Source organism: Daucus carota, chromosome 1 (genome assembly GCF_001625215.2).
Source record: "Daucus carota subsp. sativus chromosome 1, DH1 v3.0, whole genome shotgun sequence".
Lineage (NCBI taxonomy): Eukaryota > Viridiplantae > Streptophyta > Magnoliopsida > Apiales > Apiaceae > Daucus > Daucus carota.
Genome location: NC_030381.2, coordinates 56,290,452 through 56,295,890, shown reverse-complemented (window position 1 = coordinate 56,295,890; position 5,439 = coordinate 56,290,452). Strand labels below are relative to the sequence as shown.

At 31.0% G+C, this 5,439-nt stretch overlaps 1 long non-coding RNA gene across 1 annotated transcript; it reads left to right on the top strand.

Annotated features, from left to right (window-relative positions):
* Window positions 1-984: 984 nt before the first annotated feature.
* LOC108206850 (uncharacterized) lies at window positions 985-3,443 on the top strand. Its single transcript, XR_001804180.2, has 3 exons — window positions 985-1,126; window positions 3,067-3,155; window positions 3,267-3,443. It is a non-coding gene; the product is annotated as an uncharacterized LOC108206850 (long non-coding RNA).
* The last annotated feature ends 1,996 nt before the right edge of the window (window positions 3,444-5,439 follow it).

The window sequence follows — 5,439 nt, the reverse complement described above, 5'->3', positions numbered from 1 at the left end:
ATTTTTTAACAATTTTGAGTCATTTATAAAAATTAAAAATATTTGAAATGAGTTGTAGTATATTTTTAATTAATATGTTAGTTAAGAAATATAATTTTTATTTATTTTTTTTCGTTTATATATATATATTATTTTTTTCATTTATTTTTTATATTTATATTTATATTCCTTTTATCGAATAATAATTAATTAAAAATATGTTTCATTATTGATTGCAACTTAGTATTTTTTATTTTTTTCAAAAAAATATATATCGAGTATTTTAATAGAAAGGTCAAATAATTTTAATTGCATTTATTTAGACGTCTACTTTGCACATGTATGATTGTATGTGATATGCCTTTTAGTTATAATGTTTTTTTAATATGTTAATAAAATATATTATTTTGTTTTATTTTGTTTTGTTTTTTGTTTGTTTAGACGTCTACTTTGCATATGTGTATATGTGTGTTTGATGTGCCTTGAGTTATAATGTATTGTTAATATGTTGAGAATATATAATTTTCATTTTATTTTACTCTAGTTGTTTTATTTATATTTATACCCTTTAACTGAATAATTAAAAATACATTTCATGATTACAACTTGGAAATTTTTGATTTTCTTAAAATATAATTTTTTTTAAATCCTCAATAATTTCAACTAGAATTTCCTCAGATGTATTTGTACATATGTTAATTTGAGTTTACGTATAATGAGTAAGTAGATGAATTGAATAACAACAATATTGTATATAATAAAAATTGCATATTTTTCAAAATAAAATAAAATATTTTTAATTAAATAATATATATTAATTTCATGAGTGCTTACTACTAACAAAAAAATTTAATCATAATTAATATTTTATTTGGAAAAATTATTACTCTAACTAAATTTAAATAAAATATATTAAATTAGTCACAATTTATTTTAAATAAATTAATATGAAAATCATATAATATTTTTCATTGTTTAATGAGGAATTAAATTAAATAACTACATTAGAAAAAGCTGGGAACAGAGGTTACCAGAGGTTAGATTACAAACTGTAAAAAACCCTCGTCCTTCATCAGAGTGCTTCTCGGCAGGATCAAAGCTGCAGTTGGGTGCTCGGTACTTATCTCCTCCCACGTTCTCTTGCACGGTAACAATCCCCTGTGTATAGGCATATTATGATTTGTGTAATTTCTGCGATTTCCTTATATACTGTGTTTCGTGTATGTGTATGTATATGAATTCTTGATTTTACTGTTTTGGATAAACTTGATCAATTTGGTGCGTGCTTATGAAATTATTGAATGGGCTTGTGAAATTATTGTTTCTTATGTATGTGATTTATTGATTCATCTTTGTATAACATAAGTTTGGAAAATTTTGGGTGAAACTTTGATTGTTCTGTTTTATGGTATATAATCTTGGTTAAAGGAAGTTTTAGATGGTTTCTCTACTGAGGTGTGGGCTAGCTTGCCTTGGCTTGGTGGGTGGTATATAATTACTCATAAAAAAAACTCAGAGAGTAAGATCTAGGTGAAGTACTGCTTGGTCCCTGGTTCCAAAGCAGAGCCTGAACTGCTGCAAGAACCTTTGGTTCTGAAGATGCTTTATCTATCTTACTAATCACCCCCAACAAATTTTTTTACAAATTGAAAACTAAGATATAACAAAATTAAAATATTAGAGGGTTGAAGTAGGTTTACTATCTCCATCGTATTCTTTGCAATTCACAGGGCTTTTGCAGAGGAAATATCTGGTGTTTGTGAAGCAGGTATAATAACTAAGAATATTGCAGCACTGTGCTCGGCATATTTGCTCTGCAAGAAAAAGTAGTAGTGAGGCTTTCTTGAAAAAAATATGGCCCTTGTTAATAAATTAAAAAAAGCTTATTCAAATAAAAGTTTATTGTAAGAATGAAATTTTTATGAGATAATTAAAGTAAAATCAATCCTACTCACAAAATTTATAAATATACTGTAAAAAATAAATCAAATAGCAAGTATTTTGAAATCAAAATATAAAAAATATTCAATATACATAAGAGTTTATATACATATATATATACATATTGCAGATTACAAGATCTTTTCAATAGTCATCTAGTCAATAATTACCAAGTCATATATTCAAATGGCCCAACTTAATTTAGCATATATCCCATATTAGTGCTGTATGTGCATATCAAGTATATGTCCAGATAATGACATCAAGTTTGTAGTAAACATGTAAATGATAGATAGGAGCAGGACCTAGCTGATTAGCATAGCACAATATTGAATCTTCCTACCTGTGAAATAAAAGGGATTCTGATCTTTGGGTAGGGTTTGATGAGCTTAAGCAAGACTTGGGTTCTGATATAGATCATTTTCGTTTATCGTTTAAAATTAAGCTACTAACAGTTTTCAGTTTTATAATCAAGTATTCATATATTCAATTTCACGGCCTTGCACGTTTATATCATTATTTGAAAATATAATTTAATAAATACAAGTTGACATTATAATTTTAAATACAAACTAATAGTCTGTTAGGCAGATATGACCCTATGACCATGACTTTGTTTACTGCATGAGTTGCACTATTCTGCATTCTAAGAAATCAGATCAAATTATATGTTATACATACCACTTGCTGCTAACAGTCGAAGAAACTAGTATCCTATAAAAGATAAAGACTGCTGAGATTAATGGCTTACCACGTGATTCTGATAATTTGAAACATGGTCAGGACTGGTTGTTTACTAATCTCTGCCAGATCTCTGTTTTCTTGCAGGTGTCCAAATTAACAGAACTAGTCCAGTAGTACTTATATTTTCTAGTTTGCAGACAGTCTGATCTTTGTTTGTTAAAAACAACTATACGTCCGTAACTATTATATTTTGTCTAGATCTTTGTTTCCTTTATTTTGTAACTAAAGGGGCTGTATTGTCCTTGTAAGATTGAAACTAATAGTTAGTAGTTACTATGCAACTTTATAGTTTTTTTAGTAGTGAACTGCAACTTTGTTATTAATTTTTGAAGTCCGTTTTTCATATTTTGTTGTTCATATAAAACTGAGATGTCACTTCTTTAAATAATTTGATAATGACAGGGTGATCGTGATGACTAAGATGCTGATGATTATGATCATGATGCTGATATTGGAGGATCTTAGTGTATCAACAAAGTGATGGTCGTAAGGTATTTATCTATTTAATAGTTAACTTCAATTGTGTTATTAGCTGCTGAAGTCTGTTTTTCATATTCTGTTGTTTATATGCCATGTAGATTCACTTCAAATGACATTGACAGGGTGATCATGCCGATTAGGATGCTGATGTTGGAGGATTTTCGAGTATTTAGGTGTTAGTATTGTACTGCTTGGATGATATTTGGAACATATGGTTGTGTTGCTGAAATTTTAAGGATATTGATGTAAATTTTGATGTTAATATTGTTGGGTTATTCAATGCGATCAATTTAAATACAGGTCATCGTGAAATTGTTGAGACAAAGTTATTGTTCGTGAGAAAAGCAGGTGCAAACTGAAATTATGTAAATCTGCAAAAAAAAAAAAAAAAAAAAAAAAGGCTTTAGCTACCGCAAGCAGTAGCCAATGCTGGTAGCAAAAGCTCTCAAACTTAGCGACTAAAAGCGGTCGCAAATACCTGTAGCTGTATTAGCTACGGCAATCCGTAGCCAATCGGTCGCCAACTTTAGCTACAAAATCCGGTAGCGAATCCGTCGCAATAGATAGCAACCGCAATCGGTAGCTAATGGCGGTCGCAAATAGTAGCGACCATCGGTCGCAAAAGTGGTCGCTGACACGTGGAATTCGACGGTCCTGTGCTGACTCAGACTAGCGACAAATTCGGTCGCCAATAGCCGTCGCTAAACAATCGGTCGCTGAAGGTTGTCGCTGGAGTGCATGCCAGCGACGAGATTATATGCGACAGTTTTCAGCTACCGGGTTCCGTCGCTAAAGCCTAGTAGCGACGGCGTTCGGTCGCTGATAGTCGGTCGCTAAAAGCTGTTTTTCTTGTAGTGGGATTAGGTTATGTTTAGTTTTAGGGTTAGGTTAGGGTTATGGTTATGTTTAGTTTCAAAAGTAAAATAACCGTAACCCTGGCCTAACCCTAGCTTTTCAAATGCGAAGTACTTGAGTGAGGGTTATGGTTATGTTTAGTTTTAGGATTAGGTTATGTTTAGTTTTAGGGTTAGGTTAGGGTTATGGTTATGTTTAGTTTCAAAAGTAAAATAACCGTAACCCTAGCCTAACCTTAGCTTTTGAAATGCGAAGTACTAGATTGAGGGTTATGGTTATTTTTAGTTTTAGGATTTGGTTAAGTTTAGTTTTAGGGTTAGGTTAGGGTTATGGTTATCTTTAGTTTCAAAAGTAAAATAACCATAAACCTAGCCTAACCCTAAATTTTGAAATGCGAGGTACTAGAGTGAGGGTTATGGTTATATTTAGTTTTAGGATTATGTTATGTTTAGTTTTCGGGTTAGGTTAGAGTTTTGGTTATATTTAGTTTCAAAAGTAAAATAACCATAACCCTAGCCTAACCCTAGCTTTTGAAATGCGAAGTACTAAGGTGAGGGTTATGGTTATGTTTAGTTTTAGGATTAGATTATGTTTAGTTTTAGGGTCAGGTTAGGGTTATGGTTATGTTTAGTTTCAAAAGTAAAATAACTATAACCCTAGCCTAACCCTAAATTTTGAAATGCGAAGTACTAGAGTGGGGGTTATGGTTATGTTTAGTTTTAGGATTAGGTTATGTTTAGTTTTAGGGTTAGGTTAGGGTTATGGTTATATTTAGTTTCAAAAGTAAAATAACCGTAATCGTGGCCTAACCCTAGCTTTTGAAATGCGAAGTACTAGAGTGAGGGTTATGGTTATGTTTAGTTTTAGGATTAGGTTATGTTTAGTTTTAGGGTTAGGTTAAGGTTATGGTTATGTTTAGTTTCAAAAGTAAAATAACAATAACCCTAGCCTAACCCTAAATTTTGAAATGCGAAGTACTAGAGTGGGGGTTATGGTTATGTTTAGTTTTAGCATTAGGTTATGTTTAGTTTTAGGGTTAGGTTAGGGTTATGGTTATATTTAGTTTTAAAAGTAAAATAACTGTAACCCTAGCCTAACCCTAGCTTTTGAAATGCGAAGTACTAGAGTGGTGGTTATGGTTATGTTTAGTTTTAGTATTAGGTTATGTTTAGTTTTAGGGTTAGGTTAGGGTTATGATTATATTTAGTTTTAAAAGTAAAATAATTGTAACCCTAGTCTAACCCTAGCTTTCGAAATGCGAAGTACTAGAGTGGGGGTTATGGATATGTTTAGTTTTAGGATTAGGTTATGTTTAGTTTTAGGGTTAGGTTAGGGTTTAGGATTATGTTTAGTTTCAAAAGTAAAATAACCATAACTCTAGCCTAACCCTAGCTTTTGAAATGCGAAGTACTAAAGTAAGGGTTATGGTTATGTTTAGTT